Below are 16,456 nucleotides of genomic sequence, written 5' to 3'. Positions count from 1 at the left end.
AGTTTCCTTCAACTGCACCTGTATCATCTTTGTCAGTAATTGAAGTTAGTTTAAATAATTGTGTTTTGTGATTTGCTTATATGGGAACATGATTTCCTCCTCTGTGTATTTCTTGAGCCATCCCTTACCAGGTGTGGTATGCTCAGTTTCAAAGTGACTTACCCCAAGGCAATGCTATGAGGTTCTTGGTTAAGTACTGATTTGATATTGTTGGCAACCTTCAGTCTCGAAAGACTATGGTATCACACTCTGAATGGTGGTTCTGGAACAGCGTCTAGTGTGGCTGAAAAGACCAATTCGGGAGTGAAGTACTGATTAGGGTCAGGCATTTGCTACATCCCAGCAACACACTGTACCCAGTAACTCCCCCACTGCTTATATCTAAAGCTGTGTAAAGTAATTATGTTCTCCTCCCACCTAAAAGCTGACATATTGAGACATATTGACAGTTGGGGGGGGGGAGAAAAGACACTCGGCCAAACATTCAGCAAGCAAATTTTATTATATCTGAATAAAAGGAATTACTGTTCAGTTCATAATATAGTTGGTTCATGGATTCCCTACAGGTTCATAACAGCATGGGAATGTATAAATACAGAAGCGCTTAATGATATAGCAAATGCTGCCTCTTTATTTCTGTTTTCTTGTACAAAAACCAATTCTAGGCAGATGAGTCATCATGAAAATAACATATTTAAAAAATGTTTATCACCTGTATTGTAAATGGAAGCATCATCTCTCCTACTGTACATAAAATGAAATCTGTTCCTGACCAGAAAACTGGGGAGAGGTTAGTTATCGCCTTTAAAATACACACACAAAGATTGGATAAATCCATTTTTGCAGCTTGTGATTATGAATTCTGACCCCAAGCCAGAGATGGCCATGATGCATAATACTTAGCTGCTTGTATTGTAAACACACATGCTTGAGAATGACCCACAAAATCGACATGTGAATGCTTGTTTCCCTGTGCAAATCACCCTTGTGAAAGATGAGCCATCTGAAATCCTGTCCTTTTACACTCCCCAAGAGCAGAGAGATTTGTTTTGTCATGTATCACACTCCAAATATCTCTGTATATCTCACTCTCCCATTCACTTCTCATCGGCTTAAAAAAGGAACAGAATCCCAGGGCAAAGTAAGAATTTTATTCTCTATAGCCAATACAAGGGATGAGAGAGATGAGAGCTCTCCAGTCATCTTTTACTTCTAACAACTATGTTTAAAAAACACCCCTTGCCCACAGATATTAGACTTTATCATAAACTATCCCTGTAAAAACTATTTAATTTTCCACTGCAGGGAGAGAGGATTTGATCTCTTATTAAACATTTTATGGAAAAGTCTAAAAGTGCTTTCAATTATTTATCTGAATTGAAATCTAGGCCTTGGAAACTGCTGGCATCACACACACACATAATATTATCAGCCCACTGAGTGCTATTGGGTCATAAAATGCTGCTGTAGCGACATCTCTGTTACAGCTGCTGGTGCTCGTGCAACTTTTACTACAGTTATAAAGCCATTTATTACATTTTCTTTATGATGCTAATGCATTGCAGTCTGTTATTTTATTGTTCCCACTGTGATAAAGACTGAAATGTATGATATTGTGCACAAAAATACAAGCCTAATAACATACCCTGCTGCATTAAAAATCTCTTAGATAAGCTTTAGAGACTCATAAAAATATTAACAGGGGATACCAAAAGGGAAATATTTGGTTGGACATTTTCTTTCATTTGGTTTATTGTTCCCAAATGGAAGGTTTGTTTTTTTTTTAATTGTGCTTTGTCAAAATGTACAAAGGATGATATTAATATGTGACTCTTTTTTCTTAATTATAAGCCATCATTGTGGGAGATGATAATTTGCAATTCACGGCAAGAAAGATGACTAAAAAATATCCAAATAATCATGTGAAAAGGAGCAAAGTCATTAAAAAATAATCATTTCACAATGCCCTGTAGTATATATAGCAATTGATAATTGCATTTTTTTAGATTACCAAAATTTAATTCCCTCTTCGATGTAACTCTGTATTAAAGATAATACAGATTTCTACAGAGTAAAATCAATTCACTTAATTAACTGCTACCTGGTGTTACAGCCCACTTAAATACCAACCAAACTGTACAACCATAACTCATATACAAATTCTCATTGTACTGAGATGGTTTTGAAACATTTTTGTAACACTTTTATTGGTTGGTTGCTTTTTTTTAATAGCATGGAAATGAGTGACAGTTTATTCTAACTCTGAGAACAATCAATGGAAGAATTCTCCTTTGGCTGTGAAACTCAAAGCTATCTATAGGTGTTTGGTGACATCCAGGCCCCATGACTTTCTTCGATGCTGCCATCTCTTCCAAGAGTAGGCGGAAGCTTGAATCACAGTACTACAACTTGCAAGGTGGACATCTGTCACATGGAAAATGAGTGGGGTGCTTGCCAGATAAGAACTGGTTCCACACCAAGCAATTCCATTTTAGCAGATGAGACATGTGGAAGTCATGTGATCAGAGACTCCACCTCACAATACCTTCAAGAAGTTACTAATCCCTTCTTAAGCGTAAAAGCACCTATACATTATGTTCAGGATCAAGATGCCAATTGCCTTGGTCCAACAAAAAAAATGGAAGCATGGAACCTGGCTTCAATATGTTCCCACATGCAAAAGGTAGGAGTGGGCAGTGGGGAGATAGATCAGTGCTGATGGTTGAAAAATGGGTAGAATGACACCTGTAGGACATGGGGGTCAATGGGGGCACAGAAGCTACCTGCCTCAGACCTTTACTCATGTCCTCTATGAGAGACCTATGACTCTTTCTCTCTCCTGTCCTCCCAACATATGGTAGCTACCTCCATGCACTCTGACACCTAGCATGGAGTCTACCATGCCAGGAGGTCTCACACACCTATGCAAAGAGAATAGCTGAAGGATTCCCTGATCCAAAGTCTATAACGTGTATTTCCAACAGAGTTGTTGGTAAACTGTATTTCTTTTTCTTTAAATCCATGTTACTGCCTTTGCTCTCGTTTTCTTCTTAATAGAAAAATAACAGGTTTGATGGGAAACAGGTGGAGGAAAAGGATCTTCTGCCATATGACACTGCTTAATTTCAGTCATAGCACTTTTTTCAACACTGGCTAGGTAAGTGGGCTGAATCTAGTCACCCATTTCTTTTCTGCTGTCAGAGGTCATAGCACTGTGTGGTGGTGTGGGGAAGTCATGTTTACAAACACGTCCAACTTCTCTGGTCTGAGGCCACTACATGGAAAGAAGTTACAGTGCTATCACTTAGGCTCAGGACAATTTCACGTCATGGACCAGCAAACCTGGGTTTTCCACAAACTGCTCATGTGACAGGAAGCTTCAGCCAATCACACCTTCGTGACAACTGTACCTTCGTGACAAATGCATTTCCAAACCTAATAGTCCAAAAGAGAGAACTTTGCACGCACAGTAAGATTTTCAAATCCTCAGCGGTAAAACTTCAAGCTCTGTATCAAATGAAATACTACACCCTTTCAGAGCAGACAGCCCCTTTCCCTTCTCTCTGTGTTGTTATCTCAGAATGAATTTGTTGAGACTTTGCATGTAACCCTCAATCTATTTCCCTCTTCTGATGTTTTATGAAGAAGAAAACTTTAAAAAAAAATTGTACAGCACATAGACTTGGGAAGCCCAAACTAAAAGATCCCAGTTTGTTATTTTACCAATGCCTTAAAGGGGAGGATTTATTTATCACATTTTATTCCACATTAACTGAGGAGCATGGAATTGAAAAGAGACCAACTTAGGACTTGCAAGTGTATTTTTCCCTACAAATGAATTCAGACCTGTCACATTGGTTTTGAAATTACAAAACCTACCATCAAACTTATAGCATCCTCAATTCCTGAATTCCAGCCTTTACTTTGCGACAGAGTGCTTTCAGACAATCCAATATCACCTAGTATCTAATATTTCCTATTAAAGTTTATAATTTTGAGTAAAGTGACATTCTGTTCAAATGTGGAGGTTCCTGCTTAGGCAAAACACTTCAAAAAATAAACTGACCATTTTGAAAATGGCAGTATGTGGTGAATGGCAAATCCATCGGTGTAGAAAGTTGGTTTTCTGCAGGGTAGCCACAAATCTCTATGTAGGCTTAAATGGCTTCAATCTCAAATCTACACAATCTCATGCATAGGGACTTTGAAGCTATCCATAGTGACTAGCCCCACCTGCAGAGGCTGACTTTTGGCCCATTCCTGTGATGCCACTTTACCACTGGTATAGGAACTCATGTTCTGGCAACATATAATGCTTTATGACCTTGGCAAAACACACCATGCCAAAGAGCACAACCTGGCCACTGCTACAGGTTAGGGATGGGGGTATGGCAAAGGCAGTAAGCGGTCAGCTTCCAGAGGCAGCAGTTCAGTTAATATCCTATCTCGCTTCTTGGCTTTGATCCACCTATCCAGATCGACTTAGACGTGCCTGCAAGTAAATCCATTGAGGCAGCAAAGGCTTACCCGAAGGCAAAGGAACAAACATTCCCTTACCTGGAGGAGACCCATGACACCCTTCCCCCTTGCAGGATGCAATGTGCATTCCAGTGGTGCAGCTGTATTGGTGGGCTGGGGCAGTTAGGTGGGACTGGGCTGTTTATCATGTCTTTGCCAACCCTTCGCTATATTTTCCATACAACAATGAGGCAAATTGGCTGGCTTCCCACATGGATGCAGCTGCTAAGTGTCCACTTTATGGATCTTCATCATTTGAAGGCCATGCTACACATTAAGCTAAATACATAACGTGGATCAAATAGGTCATAGATTTATTTATAAATAACATAGGAAGCATGAAGTGTGGATAGGATAGCAGCCTTTGAATGCTTGGGGATTTTTTTTTTAAAACAGATCAGCAACTCTTGGGAGGGTTAGAAGGGTTCTTCTTTATTTTAAATAAATGTTTAAACTTATACGTATTATAAACGTTGAATGTATTTGCTTAATTTAATTTGACTTTGTCATATGGAGGGTGTTAAAAATTTTCCTGCTTGATGGTGTCACTTTCAGCCATGACATCACTTCCAGTGGGTCCCATCAGATTGTCATTCTAAAAAAATGTGTCCCAGTGCTAAAAAGTTTGAGAACTACTGTACTAAAACATCAAACAAAGTCATGCACAGTCAACATATGAAAGGCCACCAGCAGCTTAAAATGATTTTCAGCAGCAGACTAAAACGTCTTCTGAAATGGAAAGGTCTTTGCCATCCATCTAAAGACAAAAAGAGAAGGAATCTGTCTGATTTCCCTAGAGAAGCAGTTTCCTGAGATCCTACCACTGAGAAGTTCCTATACTTGACACCCACCAAATGGATCTCCATCAATAGTTGGCCAGACAGCAGGGCCTCTTCAGCTAATCTCAGAGCTCAGGCAGGTTCAAACAACATTTAACTGCCTTTGGGTTGCTTAGTGCGAATTAATGTAGTTTTTTGCAGTGTTGTTAGGCATCACACTGTGTATTGTTGATTTAGCTCTGCTGAGCGGGATGTGGAAAAATGCTTCTCACAGTAAGGGGCTTTAAGAAAACATTATCGTTTCTTCCAGAGTTGTGCCAACCATGGGGTGGTCCTGGCTGTCTGCTCTCACAAGGGGCAGTATTCTTGGGTGCCTTACACCAGTAACTATTTTTGCTGTAAGCTTTCATACAGCATGATTAATTACTCAAAAACATGAAACCTAAATGAAATCATGATTTCATTTCTAAAGTACAGGAAGCTGTTTTATCCTGAATCAGACCAATGATCCAACTGGCTAAGTATGGTTTACTCTGGCTGTCATTGGCTTTTGACAATGCAGGTCTTTCCCAACCCTGCTTGGAGATGCAAAGGATTGAACCTGGAACTTTCTGCATGTCAAGCAGGTGCCATACCACTAACCTACAGTTCTTTCCCTGAAGTATGCCATGAATGGTATAAACCAGGGGTCTCCACACCCTGGCCCGGGGGCCAATGTGGCCCACGACAAGCCTCTATCCGGCCCGCGGCCAGCCTCTTGTCCCCTGGAAGCCTCTGGCCCACTTGACTGAACATGACCAAAGCTGTGCTCGGATTGCATCTGGAGGGTGTTCTGAGGGCCAGAGAGGCTGTGTGAATGAGCCCACTCATCCATTTATTCATTCATCTAAGTTCCATTTCTAATTTATTTATTTAAGTTTTATGTTTAAATTTTTTTCTGGCCCTCAGCACTGTGCCAGATATTTGATGCGGCCCTCTGGCCCAAAAGTTTGGAGACCGCTGGTATAAGCAACAAGTTCCTGTGTGAAAAACTTAGAATGTAAAACAGCCTAGATATATAAAGAATAAGGAAGATCAGCAAATGCATTTGCAGGTGGGCTCTCTTTACAGGTGGGTCTGATTCAACTCACTTCAGATTCTGAACCCGTGATGGAGGGCCTTACCTGTTCTCCTGGATACAAATGGAGATGTTCTCTGGTTGCATCCAGGAGGTTTTCTGAGGCCTGCAGAGGCCGCATGCGGCCTCTTCACACCTCAGAAGATCTCCAGACACATCTGGAGAACATCTCTAGAGGTCATATTGGATCAGACCCACAGTTTCACTTATCTGTGGATTTTGGTATCCATGGTGGGTTTGGGAACAGACCCCTGTGGATACTGACATCCAACTGTATTTTACATGCACTATATTTTAATGCATAAAAATTTGCTATTATGCAGATATTATTACAGTTGTCTGTTTTCACTTTTTTTGAAATACAGTCACCGTGGATGTATGGTTACAAAACCCTCACCCCGGCTATATCTGAGGCTCATATTGGTTAGCCTTCCTATGGCTCAGGGACTCTGAAGGACCTTGGCACCCAAGCTCCTCTCTTTGACCCTCAAGCCCTGTCTGACCCCAGTTGTCCATTTGCAAGTTGCGGAGTGCTTTCTTTCCCCACCTCCTTCCTGCCTGTGTCTCTCCACCTGTATGAGGGGGATTATGAAATGGATCTTCACAGATCTTACACAAACTTCTAAAGGTTCTTTTGAGGCAGTCCACTTTCCCTCTGGTAAATCAAATCACACACACACTCCAGCAATGTACCTAAAAATGATTTATTAAAGTTCAGTCATGTAAGTCAGAGGAAATCCCTGCACACCACAGTGGGGTTGTCAAAGGAGGGTTCCATGAGGTAACCTAATACATTCAAAGATAGCAGCAGCAAATCAATAAACTAAGCAAACTATATCTACTTACTACATGTTGAACTATTCAGTCAGCCAAACCTAAAGGCGGCGTTGCAGCAACACCAAAGCGGCTACTGTTATATCCTGCAGCCCCACAGCAGCCGCCAAAGCTCTGCTCGGGGAAAGGGGACTTGCACCCCCAGCGCTGACTCGGCACAGGATGTCACAGGTGTGCCTTACGGCATGTTTGCAACACCCAGCACTGGCAGCACACTTGTACCGCCAATGCTGAAGAAGTCAGGATTGGGCTCAAAGTTCATTGTGCATTGTTGGTGCCCAGAGTGTCCTGCAGCATCCCAGGCACAAGAAGCACACTCTGCATAGGATCACTTCTCTACTTGAACAGATAAAGGCCTTGTGAGTCCATCCCAATCAAATCATTCTAAAATCTGCCAAGTCATGACTGATCAGTCAGCTGCCAGAGCACATAGCTCAGGTATCTGGAATAATTCAAAATTAACAACACTTGGGGACTGTTCTTGTAAATCTCAAACTGATCAGATTAACCCTTGACAACAGCCACCTGTAAATAACAACAACAACAACAACTAGGTATTTATATACCGCCTTCCTGGTCATCGGATTACTCTGACTTTATTCAAGGCAGTTTACATAGGCAGGTGTTTCTAAATCCCTCAAGGGGATTTTTACAAACAGAGGTTCTCTCTTTCAAGAACCAACAACATTTCAGAATGGATCTTCCTGGTTTGGTCTCACTTCTGGCCTCCAGTTCTCCCACACAGGCTGACAAGCAGCTCCATCTCTCGCATGGAGGGCAGCCAAGACGCTTCTTGGTCACACCAAGAACAGATGGAATCACTTGGCTCTGCTTGTCAGCTGCTTCAAGGTCTCGCCATTCTCAGCCGTTCAGGGAGCTGCCAGCATCCTCGAACTGGTGACCTTCTGATGTTATCTTCGGGCTAAGGGAGGCTCTACCCTCTAGACCAGACCTCCTGCCCTAAATCACTCCCTTCCCATTCCCAGATACAACTCTTCCTGGCATCTGATTCGGCAGTTTTGTTCTTCATACCAAACAGACTCCTGGCTCTCTGGTCACCTTCAAATAATTTCACAGTTTATTTCATCTGGACCTTACAGCAAGGAACTTTACCATTTCAAAGCTTCCAAGTATCCCAGCACAGAACACCCTATTTCAAAGCAGTATTTCCCATTTCAAAATGGCCCCTGTGATGACACAGCACAGTGGTTCTCCCACATTTTAGCAGTGGGACCACTTTTTTAAATGACACTCTTATCATAGGGGTGTCAAACATAAGGCCTGCGGGCCAAAAGAGGCCCCCAGAAGCCATCTATCTGTCCCCCATTATAATTGAGTTCTCGTAGCTTGATTATTGGGCTCTCTTATATCTTGAAAATATGAACAAGATTTGCACATTTTCTGGGTCCCTCCCTTCCAGTCCCACTCTCAGACAGAAGTCAGAAACTTTTGTGCTCCTATCAGCTGGCACAGGGCCTAGGAGAGGGGGGTAAAGGGGGTGATTTGGAAGGGGGCCCAGGAGCCAAGGGAGGGGCCCCAGAAATTTCCTGGGATCTTACATATTCCAATCTAGTCAGACTTGTTGCCTGCACAGGATGCTGGGAACACTACCATGAGCACGTGGCTGCAGCTACTACAGCTATTGGCAAGACATATATGCCAGGCCAAGGAATGTATATATGACAGTCCTCAATACAGCATCAGATCTGGGAGGAAACCGGCCTGCTACAATAGCTCTTTGCTACAATAGCTCTTTTACAATAGCTGTAGAACCACAAAGGCTTGCCACATAGGAGTGTAAAGTTGCTCAGGGACACAGCTGCAAGACTATAGCTGCTGCAAAAGCAAATTTTGGTATGCACAGGACACTTTCCATTCTAGGGTGAGCTTAAATATGATGGTGCTCATTTTCTGCAGTGATTTTCTATATTTAGAAGATTTTAGAGAGGAGTGCGTTCGGTTTTCTGTATGACTGTATCTAGCTGCCGATGCTACATGGGTGGGTAGACCTGGGCTCCAAAGACTTTTCCAGCTGTCTCTACCCTCCTCCTACCTTGTTTTGCCCCTCCCTGCCCCCATTCTGCTTGCCCATCACCACCCTCCCCTGCTCTATTTCACCACTCCCCCTTTGCAAAGGGGCCCAAAGAAACTTTGTACCCCCCCCTCTGAAATTCCTCTCAGAGGCTCTAAGCTGGCAGCTAACCATCTGATTGTCAGCCGACTGGTGAATGGGAGCCTTCCTGAGACAGAAGATGATCATCCTGCCCAAATTGGCTTGGGCAATGGAGGCAGAGTTTCATGAGGAGGACTAGCTTCGCCTATCACTGGACAGCAACTCAGGCACCACAGTGGTGCGTATACCACTGGTTGAGAAACACTGCCCTAGAGTGTCTTCAGTGTCCATAGGATGATCCAATTGGACAATTTTCAGGCAACTGAGGATGTCTCTTAGAATTCAGTTATCCGATTCATCTGATCAGACTCCCAAATCTCCCCTTGGATTCTGCTAGACAAAGCATATGGTGGTGAACTGAACTGACAGGATGAAACTAATATGGTTGTACTTTGGAGCACCAAATTCTGTTGACTGCATGCGTGTGTCAGTCCACCCATAATCCCTGGTCCCTCCTGCTTCTCAATAAACAACCCTACATTAAATCTGAAGCCACCTGTGCTACATGTAATGCTCCATGATATGCATTTTACAACAATGAACAGAGATTTCCAGACACATGGTGTGTTTTGCTGCCATGCACAAAAGCTGGGTTATTAGTATTTTCCCGGCCATTTGGAAAATTAGCACTTGTAAATGAGATACAGAGGGAGTAAGATGTGTGCAATTAACAAAACTAATCACAATCAACAGCATACTTTAAAAAAAGGAAAAAAGAAAACGACAGAGCATTTTTAGTGCCGTAAGTAGATGAACATTACCAAGACTTAAGTCCCTGGTATGAAACTAATTTCACAAGCAGATGGCTCTACACAGCGTTGATGGCCCTTCAGTTTCTTTATTACAAATAAAATACTTGCTAGCTTTGGTAAAACAAAAGTCAAGCGCAGCTGTCTTATTTGTATATATTTTGACTAAGGGAGCATAATCAGTCTTTAAATGATGTGACACAGCTCATTCCCCCTCCCCAGCCCATTTGTCATTCAGAGTCATTACTGAGCATATGTGCTCAAATGGGAAGGCATCAGGTATCTGGTGCTTTAGGGGCCATTCATCAGAGGAAAATAAATGTAAACCGCAGTATATTTTCTAATAAGAAGGGGGAAAATCCTGTTGTCACATAAAGAAAGCCTGAAGCAGTATGGCATAATCAGAGTTATAATTAATCGCCATGCGCCTAGAGCAAATGCAAAATGTTCTCAGCTTCAAGAAGAAGGCTTGATCAGGCAACCATCAGATCCTTTGGAGCACGTTATAGTGTAAGCGGGATCTCAAGACAGGCACAGTTATCACATTTGCAGTTAATTCTCCTTATTGATTTTCTGTACTACTCTTTCTGTGCGGGGTTTCAATGCATTCAAGGACCCAGCGGCTTTCGGTTTTATGGAGGTGTGGCTAAGTCTAGTTCTTGACCTTCAGATATTTTTTGAAGCAGGCGTCTAATGTCCTTAGTAAAACATTCGAACATTTTTTTTCCCCAGTGTAATTCTGCAGTCCTGGAACTGATGTAATACTAAAGGTAAAAGTGCGGGTGGATTACATACACTGCTACGTACACACATACAGTGGACTATAGATTTGGTGCCACCACTGAAGAACTGCCACCAGATTTCACTTTTGGGGGGTTTTATCTGTAAAGGTACTTTGAGAGAAGTCTCACAGGCTTGTTCCCCAGTTCCTCTTATGTTCAAAATTAAATTTTGGAGAAACAGGAGAGCAGCCTTGCCACCAGGTCCCATGATGTGCTGTACTAATTTAGCTAACGAACATATACACTACATGTTGATCGTATATCAGGAGAACATATATCTCTGGAAAGCTCATAGTTTGTACAAACTCTTTGTCTTTTGCTCTAAATTTTAATTGGAAATGTTTAAATACCTGCAGAAGTATATGTAGCTTTGGTTCTCTTCCTGTCCCCACCCCCAGTCACTTTAACAATCAGGACAATCCTGTGAAGTAAAGAAAGCTTACAGATAGTGACTGGACCCAAGATCATCCACTGAGCTTCACAGTTGAGTGAGGATTTGATCCCAGGCCAGGTACTTTGGTTCACCTACACTATACTGCTATCAATTAGATGTGATTCTATATGAAGTATGCATGACCAAAGGATAAATCATGTTGCTTAAAAGAAAAAGACAAACTGTTCAGTCAGTGCTGTCGCTAGGTTTGATGTCACCTAGAGTGGTAATGGTGTCACCACCTCTGCAGTTTCAGACCTGGCTCCATCCCTGCTGTGCAAAGGCATGCTTCGAGATGAGGAAGGGCTGTTCTTCCATGACAAGTCTTGCGGGACTTGGGATATGATAAACCCTCTGCCTGCTGTTCTTGGCATTTACGGTGCTTCTTTAATGTTCTCATGAGGGTGAGAAGCAGTGACTCAGTTGAAACACTGCACAAAAATTGTATAAGGCCCAAATTCTAGCCAACTTTCCAGCACTGACACCATTGTGCCAATGGGGCATGTGCTGCATCCTGCAGTTGGGCAGCAGTCATGGAGACCTCCTTAAGGTAAGGGAATGTTTGTTTCCTTACCTCAGAGCTGCATTGCTCTTACCTCAGTGCTGGAAAGTTGGTTAGGATTTGTCCTAAGTCAATTTGGTGTCACCCCCAATGGTGTCACCCAGTGCAGCAGTAGCATAGCCTGAGAGGGGCAAAACTCTAAGTATGGCAGGCACCACAACACGTTATGTAAGCAGACCCTCTCATTTGCCATCAGGGCCATTCCAGGCAGCTACAGCAACATGCAAGCACTCACTGAAACAAATGGGTTCATAGCCATCACTGCCCAGAAAGGCTGTGATGATGAGTGGAAAGGGTCACTTGTGGTGCCTGCAGTTTTACTGTCCACATACCATGCACCACTACTGACAACACTGTGTTCAGTATTCATACCATTACCAGAGTTGTTATGAGGTATAACGAAATAGAAACAAATGCTCTTCGATCAGCTTCAGTTCAGCATATCCAAGAGAAAGACATTGCACCTTTTGAAACCTCCTCTATGTCCCACCTCTACCTTTTCTCCCTAGTGAAAGTTAAAATTGTATTTAGACCCAAGTACAAAGGGATGGGTCCAGACATTGGGCTGGATCAAAAGACCTGCTTGAACAAGTCCAGTGGAATCATTCGCTTCTTCCTTTTAAATGGCAGATCCCCACATCATGAACTGCTTTTCCAACTTTGAGGACTTCTTGATACTGGCTATGCTGCCATAATTCCCCACACCAACTGCCCTATTCACCACATTTCTGACTGCAAAAAATTCAACTATGAACACTGGCCTACGATTAGCAAACCATTTTATACCTCATCTTCCCTGCACATAGTAATTTGTTCTAATGTTCTATTAACACTTAACAGATTCTATGCTATGCATTTTCTTTGGACATTCAATTCCTTTTTTTTTCCCCCATTCCTTTCCACTCGTGCTGTGTTAGGGGAGTGCTCATTTAGACCTTGAGACTTTCAAATGACGTCTTCTGTTCAAATTAATTTCATTGTTTTTGAGGAGGGAGATCTCCTTTTTAATTAAATAGTTCTCCTTACCTTTGTTATTCTTAATAGAAAGTGATGGATTGCAATACACAGCCAGCATAAGAATGTCAAGATCAGAATAATGCCAGGTTTGGAGGGAGTAACAGAAGTCAAGAAGCAAAAGAATAGCCTAGAGAATCTTAGGTGTGTGTGTGGGGGGGGGGAATCTAGTGTAAATTACAGCACAATCCTATCTTGCGCTGGAACAGGCAAGCCAAGAGGCTTGCACTTTATCCAGTACAAGATAGGGTGCCAAAGTGGCTCAGCCAGAGGTAAGGGGAAACTCTTCCCCTTATCCCCAGGTAAGTCACTGCAGCACCTATGGGTCTCCTTGAACGTGCAACATCTCAGGAGGTGGCACAAGTCCAAGGAGAGCTTGAAGCCACTCTGCGCTGCTTGGAAACACGGGTTGGGATCTGGCATAAGAGCCGGATCCCAGCCCCGCCTTCTGTTTCCCACCCACCCACCCGCCCCCAAGACCACCCTCTGCCCACCCTCCACTGCCCTGGAATGCCTCCCTTCCCCTCCTCCCTGCCCACCCCAGAGCCTTGTGTTGGCCGAGTTTGCTTTATGGCACATTTGCCACCCTCCAAAGCTGGTGCAAGGTTAGGATTGAGCCAGTAGAGAAAGTAAGAGAGAGGCTGTAGGAGTCACCATTTTGGCACAGCTGCATCAACAGTGGGGAGGGGGAGGAAGTGGATAGGATTGGGCTGTAAGTCAATCTTCATGTCCCAAAATCTTATGCTGCTCAACTGTATCACCGCTCTGATAATTTTTTGCCACCTAGTTAAAGCTTCTTTATTGGGACACACTAATTTACGAGTGTGTCCCAATGAGTGTGTCCTCACGAGTGTGTCGTAATTAGTTTTCACCCTATTTGGTATGTTTGTTTTCTGGCTCTCATTTTTGACCTCTTTTGGTTTTTGTTCTTTGCAGTGGTGTAGCTAGAGGGGGTGCAAAGCACTAAGTTTTTCAGGGAGCCTCACCATGGCATGGAGGCAGCCCCCCTTAGGAGTCATTATGGACGGTGGGAGCAAAACAGAGGCACACGCTGTGCCATAATGACATCTCACTGGCTCTTTGAGCAATCAGTCTCACTAGTCCATTTGAATTAAGGAAATGTACTTTTTTTGTTAAATAAGATAGTTGCATTTTTGTTTTGTTTTCTGGATTTTTGCTCATAACTTTTGATAGAATGGAGATATGTCACTCTGGTTTCATTGCATTCTTTTCACTGCATTCGGCTGTAAATGACATCGAATGGTGTATAATATGATGGTATTATTCCTACAAACTGCAATTTTAGTGATTTTGGTCACTTGTGGTGTCACCCCCCATGCACATTATCCGATGTGGCCTGCGCACCCCCCACCCGCACCGCTTAATGATGCCACTGTTATATTCAAGGATCAGTAGCAAACAGGTAACATGTCTGTCCCAACTGCAGAACATGAAGTTAACAGGGTATTCCATGTATCTTCCCCAACAGAAGATCAGGTATTGCCTAACGGAGCTCTAAACTTTTCACTCCTCTGTCAATGCAAATGATCATAAGATAACATTGGTTTCTGAATCTAGGCAATATAGCTGAACACTGCAATGCACTTAATTTGGCAGAGGATAAATGTTTCTGCTCCATGTTCATTTTCTTTAAAGTTAAGAAGGAAAATAGAACATAGAAACTAACCTTTTAAACCAAGGATAGGATATGATTTAATTAAGATCAACCCATTCTGTTATAGATTTTGTGTCATCTAGCCTTCATTTCTCATTATTGGAACTGAAAGTTTTTAATAGAATTTTCTAAAACACTTGAGAATAATGAATAAATCTCATAAGGAGTCCTAAAATTATTCAGTGGGCTCTGAAATAGCAGCTCTCATTTTACAGTCATTTCCAGGATCAGAACCTTTGAGAATGTATTTTGAAACAGGTTAAGTCCCGAAACCACCAAACATTGGCACACAGTCGTCGTTGCTATCATGCCATTAGGGCCAGTCTTGGGGCAATTTAACCAACTGGGCCAAATTGGGCCCTGTGCCTGGAGGGGCTCTGCACTGGGGCAACAAGCAGATCTCCTACAGCTGCAGCTGGCACCATGCTCTGTAGCTGATGCTCTGGCATTGAAACATTCATACCGAAGCATCATGAAGGGATCCTTCTGAGTTCCTGGCCTTTTCAACATCTTTTTTAACATCTTTTAATATCTTTTTTAACATCTGGTTACAGGCCTGATCCTTTTCTAATTCGCTGTACTATGCTCTTTTACTTGGTTATTTTTTTTTTCTTATCTGACTACTGTTTTTGTGATATGTTCTGTTTTTATCTGTTTTTAAATTATGTTTTTTAATTTGTTTTAACCTTGTTTGTAAGCCGCCTTGAGTCCCTTCGGGGACAAAGGCGGGGTAAAAATAAAGTTAATAATAATAATAATAATATGCAGCAACTGTTACCCTGCACATGCCCGATCTCGTCTGATCTCGGAAGCTAAGCAGGGTCAGGCCCGGTTAGTACTTGAATGGGAGACTGCCTGGGAATACCAGGTGCTGTAGGCTAATACCATAGTCTTTCAAGACTGAAGGTTGCCAACCAATAATAATAATAATAATAATAATAATAATAATAATAATAATTTGTGACACTCCTGGGCTGGGACTGGCGCTGGCCCAAGGGTGACCCAGGATTGAGCCCTAAAACTGGGACAGGGATCCTTAGCCACTGACTGGCAGCCCAATCCTGAGCTGCCCAGAGCTACCAGGCTCAGCGACTCCATGGAGGGCTCCTGCCGGATCCTACGTTTGTCCCCTTCCCCCAAGTAAGGGAAGCAGCCCCGCAAAACCAAAAGGTCACCGCTAAAGTAAGGGCACTCGTGTAGGACGTGCAGCCCTCCACGAGTGCATGGATCCTGTGAAGCTCAGCTCCGCAGATCCTCCTCTCCCCCTCCCCCAACATGCATCCCCCAAGCCCCCGGCCAGGCCTTCCTCCTCCCTGGAATGCCTCCCCCATGCCCCCGGCCATGCCTCCGCCTCCCGTTCTGCAGCCCAGCGGTCCGGGAGAACGCAGAGCTGCAGAACCCAGGCAACCGCCATGCGCTAGCCCTGCGCCAGCCGGTGATGGGCTAGCTCCGGCAGGAGCCCGGCGGGGGGCCCCGCAAATTTGCCTTATGGCACGTTTACGACTGTGGTCCACGGCGCAGAGCTGTGCCACAGACCTCAGGATTGGTCTCTAAGGCTGCAATCCTATGCACCCTTTCCTGGGAGTAAGCCCCACTGAATTCACTTGGACTTACTTCAAAGTAGACATGCATAGGATTGGGCTGTAAGTTTCATCAACAGTAGATGAACCCCATATTCAGAATCAGCACAAGAGTTGAACTGTCATTTCCACTTTGGAAGCTGCCTTTATGCCGAGTCAGATCATTGGTCCAGTTTTGTTGGCACACAGACTGCCAGCAGGTCTCCAGGGTTTCAAGAGGGAATATTTCTCTGCCTTTAT

General features: G+C 43.2%; 1 pseudogene; it reads left to right on the top strand.

Moving 5' to 3' along the window:
* The first annotated feature begins 15,396 nt into the window (after nt 1–15,396).
* Nucleotides 15,397–15,516, top strand: LOC136656352 (5S ribosomal RNA; annotated as a pseudogene).
* The last annotated feature ends 940 nt before the right edge of the window (nt 15,517–16,456 follow it).

The sequence above is a fragment of the Tiliqua scincoides genome, chromosome 6, assembly GCF_035046505.1.
Source record: "Tiliqua scincoides isolate rTilSci1 chromosome 6, rTilSci1.hap2, whole genome shotgun sequence".
NCBI classification, from domain to species: domain Eukaryota; kingdom Metazoa; phylum Chordata; class Lepidosauria; order Squamata; family Scincidae; genus Tiliqua; species Tiliqua scincoides.
This window is presented reverse-complemented; position numbering and strand designations above follow the sequence as displayed.